At 41.3% G+C, this 12,660-nt stretch overlaps 1 long non-coding RNA gene across 1 annotated transcript; it reads left to right on the plus strand.

Annotated features, from left to right (window-relative positions):
* Positions 1-6,008: 6,008 nt before the first annotated feature.
* LOC123334413 lies at positions 6,009-7,357 on the plus strand. The gene is made up of 2 exons (XR_006552212.1): positions 6,009-6,211; positions 6,309-7,357. It is a non-coding gene; the product is annotated as an uncharacterized LOC123334413 (long non-coding RNA).
* The last annotated feature ends 5,303 nt before the right edge of the window (positions 7,358-12,660 follow it).

The raw sequence follows: 12,660 nt of genomic DNA on the forward strand, positions 1-12,660 counted from the left end.
TTAAATCAGAGTCTCTAGGATACAGCCCAGAAATCTAACAGAATTTCCAGATGATTCTCCCGCAAATATGAGAACCACTGGCCTAAATAATCTGGTCTCCTCCAGATTAAAAACCTCAAACTTGAGTCAGACAGAGAAAGACAAATATTATATGATATCACTTACATGTGAAATCTAGAAAATACAACAAGTGAGGGAATATAACAAAAAAGAAAGCATACTCACAGAAATAAGGAACAAACTAGGGCCAACCAGTGTGAGGCGGAAAGGGGCAATATATCCTTGAAGATGTCTTGTACAACATGGGGAATATAACCAATATTTTATAATAATTGTAAATGGAAAGTAACCTTTAAAAACTGTATAAAAAAATTTAAATTTTTTAAGTGTTTAAATAATCTGGGGGAGGATAAATACCTCAAATTCTTTTTGCTCCAACCTTAGGGTATCTCTTTCTCTCAAAACAAAACAAAACAAATGAAAAAATGAACACCTGCTCCAAACTTCTCTCCTCTATGCAGATGACTAACTTCAAGGGACTTAAAATAAAATTTGCATTCAGTCATTTCCATAGCAACCTTAACAAAACCATTACGATGCTTTTGTTCTTTAATACATCTGCTCCTTTCTTTTACAGCAACTTGTGTTCCTTTTCCAGTTATAAAGCCAATCTTATCTAAGGATAGCTCTTAAAAACATTTCAGTAGTACATAATTACAGTCCCAGCCAGCAGTGCAAAGAATGTCGTTTAAATCATACCACTGCATTGATCCTCTATGCCAACTCTTCTGAAAGCCAGCTCTCAGGATGGAACACACTCTATAAACTTCTAAATCCAGATGAGAGAGTCTGTCTCCGTAAGTAGGACTCCATACACCTTTATTGATTTCACAGTCCACCTATTGGCCCTACTTCCAGAAATAGCTGCCAACTCTAATTGGTGAGCCATCTTGTCCCACCCTCAGATCACGATGTTCTGGTGAGCTGAGTACACTTCCAGCTCCAGGTTTGGCCAGTAAAAGCCTTCATGACCCTGGACACTCTCACTAATTCACAGATGGGCACGTGACCCATTAAAGCCAAAGAGGCATTGACTAAAACTTCAGGGATAGAAATGTGTGATATTCCTCACTACACCAGAAGCTGAAATGATGAAGCTGTTTTAATTCCATGAAGGGAAACTTGCCTGAGGAAGTAGAGCTGCGAGGCCAGGAGAGAGAAACTGATGCCAGATGACATCATTTTCGAGCCTATATCGAACCATGCCCAAAACCAGATTTCCTCTCAACCTTTGGTACAAGGTCCATTAAATTTTCTTTCTCCACTTTGGATTGATTTTTCTATCACATGACACCAAAACTATCTTAATGGGTAACAGAGCATATATCATTACAGCTTTTGTTAGGTAACTTGTCAATATCTATTTTAAAAATTCTGTGCAATAACTCTTATTCTAGCAAGTCTAATTCCAAAAATATCAGAAATGCTCTCACAAGTATGGAAATGTATATATGTCTAATCCTGAAGTCCACTGAAGCATTGTCATAGCAAAGAGTTGGAAACAGCCTGCTGTCATTCAATAGAAACCTGCTTTATTTTAGGCATTTATGATATTAATGAAGACTAAAACAACCCTGATGATAGGGTCAAGGACTCTTGGAGTTCAAAGGCATCTTAAATCAAGTATTCCACATCCATCTCCTGAGAGACGCAAATTCTGAAGCCCACAGAGGTAAAGTGACTTGGCTAGTGTCACTCAAGCTGAAGCATTGATGCTTCATTGAGCACCGAAGAATTGATGTTTTCAAACTGGTGCTGGAGAAGACTCTTGAGAGTCCCTTGGACAGCAAGGAGACCAAACCAGTCAATCATAAAGGAAATCAACCCTGAATATTCATTGGAAGGACTGATGCTGAAGCTGAAGCGCCAATATTTTGGCCACTGATGCAAAGAGCAGATTCATTGAAAAAGACCCTGATGCTGGGAAAGACTGAAGGCAGGAGGAGGAGGGGGCGACAGAGGATGAGATGGTCGGATGGCATCATTGACTCAATGGACGTGAGTCTGAGCACACTCCAGGAGATACTGAAGGACAGGGAGGCCTGGCATGCTGCAGTCCATGGGGTTACAAAGAGTCAGACACAACTGAGTGATTGAACAACAAACTGTCACTTGAGCTAATTCTTCAAAGAGCCAGGACAAGACCCTTTATCTTCTGGCAGCCATTCATCCTCTATGTCACACTGGGTCTGAAATTCTAACCATGCTGGTCATTGTTAGACAATGGCTCGTGTCTGGCTTTTCACTGTAAAATCAATACCCTCAAATGCAAAAGTTAAATCAACATTACACTCAGTATCAGCGATAACAAATTAAGCTGCTTCAAGCTAGCAAAAATAGCTTGTTCCCTAAGGGCAACTTTTCTTTCCTTCTCTTCCCCTTCACTTCTCCCAAAACTCATACTGATGCTGGACACCCAAATAGAAATGGCAGTTCAGAAAACTGCAGCAACTCAGTGCCAATCCAAGCAAAGCCCTATTCTCAGTCACAGTAATAAAAGCGGTTCAGAATGCTGAGCATTCGAGTCACAAAAGATATGATTTCTGCCTGAGATTGTCCGATAACGGAAATGAATGATGGTTCTTTGCCTGAAAATACATATTGATTGTTGGCTGTGATTTTCACCATGGATAATGCGCAAGTCACCATCCTTCAAATGTGTGTGAGTTGAAGTTGCTGTTGCCTATTGCTCGCAGGATGATTTGCAGCAAGAGACAAGACAAGGCAGGAGAAATTTCTACATCCAGGTCAGGCTGGATGCTCTGCAGCCAATTTTCCATCCTGGATTGTTTGACCTTCCCTTTAAAGGTCCCGATTTATCACAGGCAAAGGGCAGATTGATTGTCTGCATTTGACCAAGATAAAGGCATCCTCATATTCTTTAAACTTTTGTAGAACTGAGTTCCTCAGAAGTCACCCCATATTCCAGGCCCAGCCACCATTTACCAACTTAAATCTCTGATGTCCTGACCTACCGAAGGTTGTATACAGTTTCTGCTTGACTGAGAATGGGACCAAATGGAAGACAGCATATATACCAGATGTCATCACCTCCCCCCTCCCCGGGCCCGACCAAACTTCATCCTTGCTGCTCAAAAACACCAATCGTTTTTATCACTTTCTGATGAATTAAGAATTACTGGCTAATTTGGCTACCAGAATAATTGTAAATGCTTCAGAAGGTAGTTAGGCCAACAGCAGATGAGAATGGTCTGTCTGTCTGAGCATCAGCCCCATTCTGTTCACAATCCTAGGACATCGGAGTCCAATGAGCTCAGGGATTTTAAGAATGAAGTTTCTCACAGGATGGAGTTCAAGGGTTCCTAATGTTTACCCTTAAAACCCTTCCCCGAGAGCCTATTGGACCTAAAACTTTACCATTAAAAATGTGCTTCATTACACTTCAGTCAAACTGGGTTTCCTCGATGGCCCCTATGAAATTCTAGTACCATGGGGAGGGCTAAATATCACCTTAGCAGAGATGTCCTCTAAATAGGCACTGGGCACAAGGCTTTATGAGAATATGAAACATCCCAACTGGGGACAGACCCCAGAACAGGAAGAGAGTCTCAGAAAAGAAATGCAGGAAGACCCTGAAGATACCTACTCTCCAGGGTCAGTGCAGTAAAACACCAATGATTCATAAAGAAAATCCGTCCCCATGAGAGGTTCTGTGGACAGAAGTAAAATACCACAGGACATTGCTGGAGCCTCACTAAGTCTGCGAAGAGATTTTTCATGCCTTCCCAGTCTTGTAGCTCATTTCATGGGGTGCTTCCAGGTACCTAATGAAGGAGACAGGACCAGGGGCAGACAGACTTGAAGTATGGAGGACAGGAAGAGGAGAAACATACCATACCAGTCAATATCTTCCAGTGTCGGTGAAAACATTTTTAGTGCTTTATATAGGCAGCAAGACAAATCAGTTGACGTCACTTTCTTTTTTTTAAAGTGTAAAATACTGCTGTTAGAGCAGCACACACACACATAAAATATCCCTTTAGATATATCAATGCTTTATCATTGTTGTCAGCTCTTACTTTGTCTAACTAATGACTTAATCATCTTTCTCTTTCCCCCAAGTAAGAGCAGAGTTGGTTCCCCCAACTCAATTGAGACTTAAATGAAGCAAGTATTCAAGGCCTCTTTATTATCTCTTTTCAGCAAGGTCTCTATGACAGAAACTACTCTACACTAAATGGATCCAATAATTGCCCCAAGCTTCCAAATTCACTTTTCTTTTATAGATAGAGGTGGTGCCGAATGTGTAGGCACTTCCATCCCACCTACTTCATATGTATCTATTTTACTCCTCCAGTTTCTATTACTAATCAGTTCTGCAGCCTCACATATTCTCAGTTACCACAGAAAAACTCTAGAGCCCAGCCTTCTCAGAAAAAGAGGGAGGGAGAGGGGAAACCTGTGATTACCGACACATTAATATTTTTGGTGTCACCAATTCTATCATATCTGTTTTTTTCTAAATTTTTTAATAAACATATTTCTTTTTTTCCAATAAAGCACAGAGTGTCTTTAAAATGTACCTTAAGACAGTGGTGCCCAGATTTTAGAATTTTACAGACACGTACAATTTTAATGAAAATCCTGAGAACTAACACAGGGTAAATAATTTTATATTTAGCCTCCCAAAAGATTTATTTAATCTGCTATCCTCACTATGTCATAAAAGGAAGAATTTTTTAACAACTATACAAGTAGGGTAGATATCCCATGATAAAAAAAATGGTTTGTATTATTAATTAATTTGGCTTTGCAAAAACTCACTGCAGGGTGATTTATGTTTTCTCTCACCACTTGCCATGTAGTATGGACTTTTTTGGGGTCCAGGGCTGCTCTGAGCACTGGGATTTGGGGACCACCAGCTGAGAAGTGGTGAAAAGTACAAGAATGAAGTTGATGCAGAATAGAAGCGATTTAGCAGCAGCAGCAGAGAGTATAGAGAAAGAGAGGAAGATTAGGAACCATCAGACAGTGACCAAACAGAGCAGCTTCAGGGCAGGAGGAGAAAGTTGGCCGTGGGTCTTCCGGCTCCCACTTCAACCAGAGAGACCTTACTCTCATTCTACAGATATGAGGATTCTACCTAGTCAGGCTATTCAAGAGGACAGCTGGGCTCTCTGGTCTGGTGAATGGTTCATGCCAATTCTTTAAATATTGACTGAAAGTATATAGTAAATAAATAGTAAAAAGAAATGAACTGACTTCTGTTGATAAAAATTATATATGTTTTTTATGTTCAGAAAAACAGATGATCCCATATACTTATCATTAACATAATACTTCAACTTATTTGCAGTTGTCTTTCCTTTCACTGATTTTCCATTATTCCTAATTGCTAAAGTATTATGCCCTCAGAGCCCAGCCCCTCAGACTCACTGGGATAAAAGCAGCTTATGTGGCTTTTTCAATGAGCTTTTATCCTGTTTTGTTTTGTCATTCTGTTAACAAAACGTTCTATTTTTCTGAAATGTTTGTTTCTTATTTAGGATGCAAATCTGGTTGTAGCCAAGTCAGTCATATTTTAGGAGACATTCAAGGGCTTAAAATTCATGTGATAAAATAAAGCATTTGTCCTCAGTAAGCAGGACTCAGCGACATGTCGTTGGGATTCAGAATTTTGGCCAGTTGCTGGCTGGCCAGCCAGGCTTGGTGGGGGCCGAGTGAACTTCATGTGTGCTGAGGTCACAAAAACAAAATTGGCCATCACCATCCAAAAGTGTTTTTTGTGCTTTTGTTTTTGTTTCCACATGAAGGCCTCTACTTCACTAGGATTAGAAACAATGAACATTTTGAAGCTTCTGAAGATAACAGCAAGTGGAAACCTGAGTTCAAAAGTACCCTATTTCTGATTTATTCCAGAATCCATTATAGTTGCCTCCCTAGGAAGTAGCTCAGCTGACCTGCTCCTTAATCCAGCTCTATAAAATTCACATGAATAAAGGGTTTGACTTTTAAGTTTAACAACCACGAAAGCATCGGCGTGCACATCAGAGCCCACCAGAGGGTGACAGAACGCAGTTGTAAAATGAAGAGTATTTTAAAGTCTCACAGGGTTATTGACTACCAACCTCTGTGTCTCTGATGAGAACCTCATCCAGCCCAAGCTGATAGCAATTGCTTTCCCTCTGAGGTCAGCTTTGATTACTGCCAGGTGTGGAAGGGAAAGGAGCAATGAAGGGAAGAAGACACCAGGCGATGGCTGACAGTGTTTCCTCTCTCTTCCCCAGGGAAGTGAAGAGAAACAAGACTCTTCTGCCTACCCCCACCTTCCCCACCTTGTTGCTGGCCAAAGTAGCCCCTGTGGAAAATACATGCAGAAGCAGCAGTTTCTTCCCTTCCTTCGAAAATCTGCACCCATTGTTTGTGCTGATGCAGACATTTAATTTGATGTGCAGAGACGATCCCACCCAGAAGTAAGAATCAAGCCCAAATTCCTCTCCAACATCTTGAGGAGCAGCCTGGCTCCATTGCCCCCACCTCCCCACTGGCAGCATAGCCCCGTGGACGAAAGATCTAGGTGAGTAGGACCTGGCACTCACTGGAGCTGCCCTCTGAAGCTCATCCAATAATCCACTCCACTGGATGCAGGAGGTATGGAGATAATGACTATTTCCTGAATATCGTGCTGTTTAAACAGCCCCACTGCAGTGTTTCGAGAAATTCAGGATGTTTTTGCATCCCAGGTGCTGCTGGAGCTGCCCAGCTAAACTAAACACAGTGCACAGGCATTGAGAACAGGTGGTGGCTGGCCAGATTGCTGGCAGTCAGGATGGCGGCGGTTGTTTTTCTTGTTCCAGCAGTTGGCAGAGGAAGGCATGCTTCAGTACAATCAGTAGCTTTCCACTCTCAAAAAGGAATGTTTTCCTGGACACTAGAGCATGAAGACACGCTCTACACTGCTCAAAAGCCCTTTCAGAGACAGAGCGAAGTCCAAAACTGCAGACTGCCATCCAGAATCTTCCTCCATTTATCCCTGTTCTTAGTTGAAGCATTTTGGCTTGCAGAATGGGAGGCCCAGTCTAGCTAGCTCAAAAGAGGGTGTGTGTGTGTGTGTGTGTGTGTGTGTGTGTGTGTTAACTACTTTCCTGCTTGTGGCCATGGGCCCTCTGCCCACTTGCTTCTGTCACCTTCTTGGAAAGGCCTTCCTTGACGGCAGCATATGGTGATATCTCTCTCTCCCAATTATACTCCATCAGATAACCCTGTTTTATCATTCCATTTCCTTTATCACTGCAATGTATCAAATGTTTGTGTCCACTCTCCCCCACACAACTGGTATGTTGAAACTGAATCCCCACTGTGATGTTATTTAGGGTGGGGCCTTTGGTAATTGGACCATGAGGGTGGAGCCCTCATGAATGGGATTAGTGCCCTTAGAAGACAAGGCCAAAGAGATACATAGCCCTCTTTTCACCATGTGAGGGGACAGCTAAAAAAGAGCTGTCTGCAAATCAAGAAGCAGGTCCTCACCAGAACCTGACCACTACTCTGGCACTCTAATCTCAGACTCCAGCCTCTGGAACTGAGAAAAACAAGGTTCTGTAGTTTATAAACCACTCAGTCTATGGTACTTAGTTATAGCAGCCCAAACTGACTAGGACAATGACCACTGACATTTTCTTATTTGTTTGGCTGTTTCCCCACTTAACATAAGCTTGATGAGGACAGGACTTTCTCATGTGCATTGCTGTAGCCTTAGGCCCTAAAACAGCATGCGGGGGTAGCACTCTGTAAACTCATGGTCTTTCATACCCAGCACCCTCTGCTGTGAAATCTCTGTGATCATTGGTTCAAATTCCCAAGAGAGATCATCCACTTGGTGCTCTAGCCAACCAATGGACTTGTGCCTTTAATTCTGACATCTGCCCTTGGTCCAATCAGCCAGGTCATGGAAGAGGGGTCAGAGACCGCCCTTCCCAAAAGAATGGGAGATGCTGGGTCTCTAGAGGGATGTCTGGATGGAGAAGATACTGAAACCTGTATCAAAGGGGGCTGGACACTTTGCAGTTACCTCCTATTACACATGTATGTACACAAGTGTGTGTGCAACCCATTCTCCATCCCATTCACATGGGCCAAGTACCGTGCAGACACCTGGCTCAAACTACACACTCAAAAATTTTTGTTAAAAAACATTTTTTGTTTGGTCACTCTGTATCCCCTACTTCCAGATCTTGCCTCAAGCTGTTCCCTCTCTACCAGAAAGGCCTGCCCCAGCTAGCCCCACCCCACTATCAGTCTGTAGATGCTATAGCCTCACTTCAGAATTCACTGAGATTTCACTTCTTTTCTGGATTCTTCAATTCTAAGTTAGTTACTTCTTCCCCTCCCACCCCCCACCCCCAAAGGACCACCTTGTTTTAACTTCTATTTGGGACTTACTCCAGGCTTCCTTCTAAGAGAAAGACAAGAATCAGGTAATAAAATGCCACACAAAGCCCCCACAGTTGGTAACCCAAAGACTCACAGTAAGCTAGAGATGAAATGTGACATCCATGCCAGGGGCAAGAAGATGCACCATGAGTGTGTTCTTGGAGAGGGCACGGATTCCTAAGAGGCTACTGGAGATTGCTGCAGCTGCTCGTAGGACATGGACAGAGGCAGCGAACTACTGCTGCTGTTTAGTCACTCAGCTGTGGCCAGCTCTTTACAAACCCAAACTGTAGCCCACCAGGCTCCTCTGTCCATGAGATTTCCCAGGCAAGAATACTGGAGTGGGTTGTCGTGCCCTCCTCCAAGGGATCTTCAAGGGTGACATAGATTAATTGTGCATTTAACAACCAGGATAAGCCCAGCCTTTACCCAAATGCAGGTGTCACTAGGCCACTCCCCTGAGACCAATGATGAATGTCACCTTGAGTACTTTTGAAAGCTACCCAAGTCCAGACCCCAATCTAGAGACTGTGACTTAACTGCTCTGAGATAGGGTGTGGTCATGGAGAAGCACTGGCCTGAATCCGTGTCAAAACACCTATCATAAGAGAAAGACAAGGGCTTTGCTTCCAAATCATGAATTCCAACTCCACCATTTACCAGCTTTGCCATCTTTGGCAAGTCACTTAAAATCTCTAAGCCTCCATACAGGTGAGATGGTGCTAATAGTTCCTGTCTCGTATGATTATTGTAAGGATTAAAGAAAACACATTCAAAATTCCTAGAGCATAATGGACCCTTCATGAAATGGTGAGTATAAGTATTATTAATGCCTCCCCCAATCTGTTGCAGATTGATATTTAACACTGTATGGTTTAAACATGTAAGGCAATGTTACCTACATGACAAAATATTAGCTCTTTAAAGGCAGTTTTGTTTCTGTGTAGCCCACCTCAGCCCAGGCATATAGGAAAACTGTTTGTCAGGCTAGATGCACACTTTTCTGAAAATTAACATCGTCCAGAATCTGCCTTTTCATTGAGGTGATATGCCCTTAATAAATAACATTTGTGTCAGCAACTCCAGACCAGGGCACAGCTATTCTGCCACAAAGCAACTGATGTGGATGTCAGTGACTGCTCTTGAATAAGAGTGCTGTGCCCACAGAAAGCGATAGGCAGCACTATGGGAACAGACCGTGAGCATGGGCCAGGCGCCTATTGCATTTAACAGGCACATTTGTATATGAGGGGAAATCCATTGCCATGAATCAAAGGTAAGGAGAAATATCCTTCTTGTTTTTTCACCAGCAAAATAACAATATTCAGTTCCCACGTTCCATTCAAGAAATGCTTTCTGGCTTCTTCACTGTACTTGATCCTCTTCCCACCTCAGCCTGGCACTAAACCTAGAACACAATTGCATGAACTGAGACTTGCAAATTCCAGCCTGACTTTGGACCACTTTGTGTGTAAAATATGTTGTCATTATAGTCTAAACCATCAAAGAGAATATTTTAATCAGGATAATTATTTATGGACTTCATTTAGACTTGTGGAAATGATGAGCCTGAACTCCCAATTTATTTTTTTTTTCCACTTGTTTATTTATTGCTTACACAGTGAGGCTTGTGTGTAGAATCTTAGTTCCCCAACCAGGGATTGAACTTTGGCAGTGAAAGCACAGAGTCCTAATCACTGGACCACAAGGAAATCCCCTAGACTCCCACTTTCTCTTTTTTTAATTATGAAAATATGATAACACATTTACAAGAGACTTGGAAAATATAGAACAAGGTTACATATAGTTCCATTATATAGGACAATTATTTTTTAAGTACATTAAGATTTTTAGTTGGAGTTTTACTATCAAACTCTCAAAAGTTAGTAGAATACACAGAGAAGTAGAAGGATATAGTGGGCTTCTCAGGTGGCCCTAGTGGTAAAGAACCCACCTGCCAATGCAGGAGACATAAGAGATGCAGTTTCAGTCTTTGGGTCAGAAAGATCCCCTGGAAGAGGGCATGGCAACCCACTCCAGTATTCTCGCCTGGAGAATCCCATAGACAGAGGAGCCTGGCAAGCTACAGTCCATAGAGTCGCAAAGAGTTGGACATGGCTAAAGAGCCTGAGCATGCACACACACAGAAGGATATAGTAGATTTGAAAAGCACTATGAACCAATTCAACATAATTAAGATTTATACAGTTTTCACACAACAGTAGTATACAAATTCTATTCAAGTTCCTAGACTATAAACTAGGAGACATTTATATCAGGGATATAAGACCAGGTACAAAAATTTGATGGTCTAAAAGTATCATAGATGCCCATTTTAAAATGCAAGATGTGGGAGGAAATTCCAATGTGAGACTCAATCAATTAAGTTAAGACAAACTATTGCAAAAGGCAAGCAAAAAAAAATCTATGATAACAAAAATTAGGACCCCAATCAGCCCCTAACCGATCAATTGACCAATTGATTTTTCTCAACTGTGGACTTAGCCAGCGCTTGGTTATAATCATCAATAGTAGACTCAGCAAACTACAGCCCATGGGTCAAACCCCGGACTCACTACCTGTTTCTGTAAATAAGGGTTTGTTGGAACACAGCCACATTCATTTGTTTACCTATCATCTCTGGCTGTGTTCATGCTACAACAGATCTGTATAGTTTCAAAATCATACTGCCCACGAAGTTGAAAATATTTCCTAGGGCATGCGTGCTAAGTTGCTTCAGTCATGTCTGACTCCTTGCTACCCTATGGACTGTAGCATGCCATGCTCCTCTGTCCATCGGGATGCTCTAGGCAAGAATACTGAAGTGGGTTACCGTGCCCTCCTCCAAGGAATCTTCCTGCCTCCAGGGTCAAACCTGCATCTCTTACCTCTCCTGTTCTAGCTGCTGGGTTCTTTACCACTAGTGCCACCTGGGAAGCCCTACTTCCTATGCAGCCCTTAACCAAAAAGTTTACCAAGCCTGCTCTTCACAAGCATGGCATAATGTCATTTCCCCACCCAAAATACTTAGGTTAGACATGATATCTTAAGTAAAAATATATTAAAATATGTGCTTGAAGATTTATGCTTTATATGGAGTACATCAAATAGCAATAATGTATTTATTTGTTACATATTAGCTGAGAAAAATTACTAAGTAAAACTACCTTATACCACTAAGTATTTTTATATAGGTAGGAGTTATGATAACAGTAAAGATTTCATTTCAGTCTTTATTAGTAATTACTAAGTGGTTAATTATTTTCACCTATCAAGGCAACTTGGAAAAGAAATATAGTTCGTATTATTTCTGTCTTAGTTTTTCCACAGATTAAATGTAAGGAAATGGAACTGGTATGTTTAATTCAACTCAGCACTTTCTAACAAGGATGAAATAGTGTCAATTATATGCACTGCAGTTGTTTTAAAGCAAACTGAAACATAAAATATACTCAATTTAATTAAAGCATAAAAATAAAATGAGGTATCAATAGTAAAAGAGTAAGAACAGCAGTATTGGTATGGTAATCTTATTTATGCATCTGGATTTACTGCATCCAAAACTGTGTGGGTTTTAAACAGTCATTAATGGGAATCTGGCTAAAATAGAGCAACAAAGAAGGGGGGAAAACAATTTAAATAAGCGACATTTTTCTTTTTTGCATTTAACCATCTTCTAAAGAAGGGGCTATTAAAATTTTAAATCAGTTTTTAATCAAAGTTTAGTGGTACAATATTTAATTGAAAACAACACCAGATGTTCTTGATCAAAACATCTTTCATAATGGCTAAATCAAGGTCTGAGAAGTTATTTAATGAGATAATTATCAGTCTGTGAATACAGCAGCAATTTCTTTTTTCCCTCTAACACTAAAAACACACAGGTTTGAAGGTTAGCTCTGGTTCTGTTGACTGCTGTCTGCTTCTCATGGCTCTTCCTGTGTGGTCCAAACCAAGATGGGCGCTTGGAACATCAAACCTCAAAGTCCAAAACCAACAGATGAGTCCCAGGAATCAGTGCCCTGGGAGACTGGCACCCTCTTTGAACCAATGGAAAAATTCCATTGATAAGACAAAGCACAAGCAACAAACTGCAAAGTTCACAAGTACATAAAAGTAATAAAGGGAAACCACAGAAGCTTGGCTTCAATGAAGAGTTAATTTGAGAAAACACTTGATTACTGTTATAGGCAGAATTCTAAACTG

This window comes from Bubalus bubalis, chromosome 7 (assembly GCF_019923935.1).
Source record: "Bubalus bubalis isolate 160015118507 breed Murrah chromosome 7, NDDB_SH_1, whole genome shotgun sequence".
In the NCBI taxonomy this organism is placed as follows: Eukaryota; Metazoa; Chordata; class Mammalia; order Artiodactyla; family Bovidae; genus Bubalus; species Bubalus bubalis.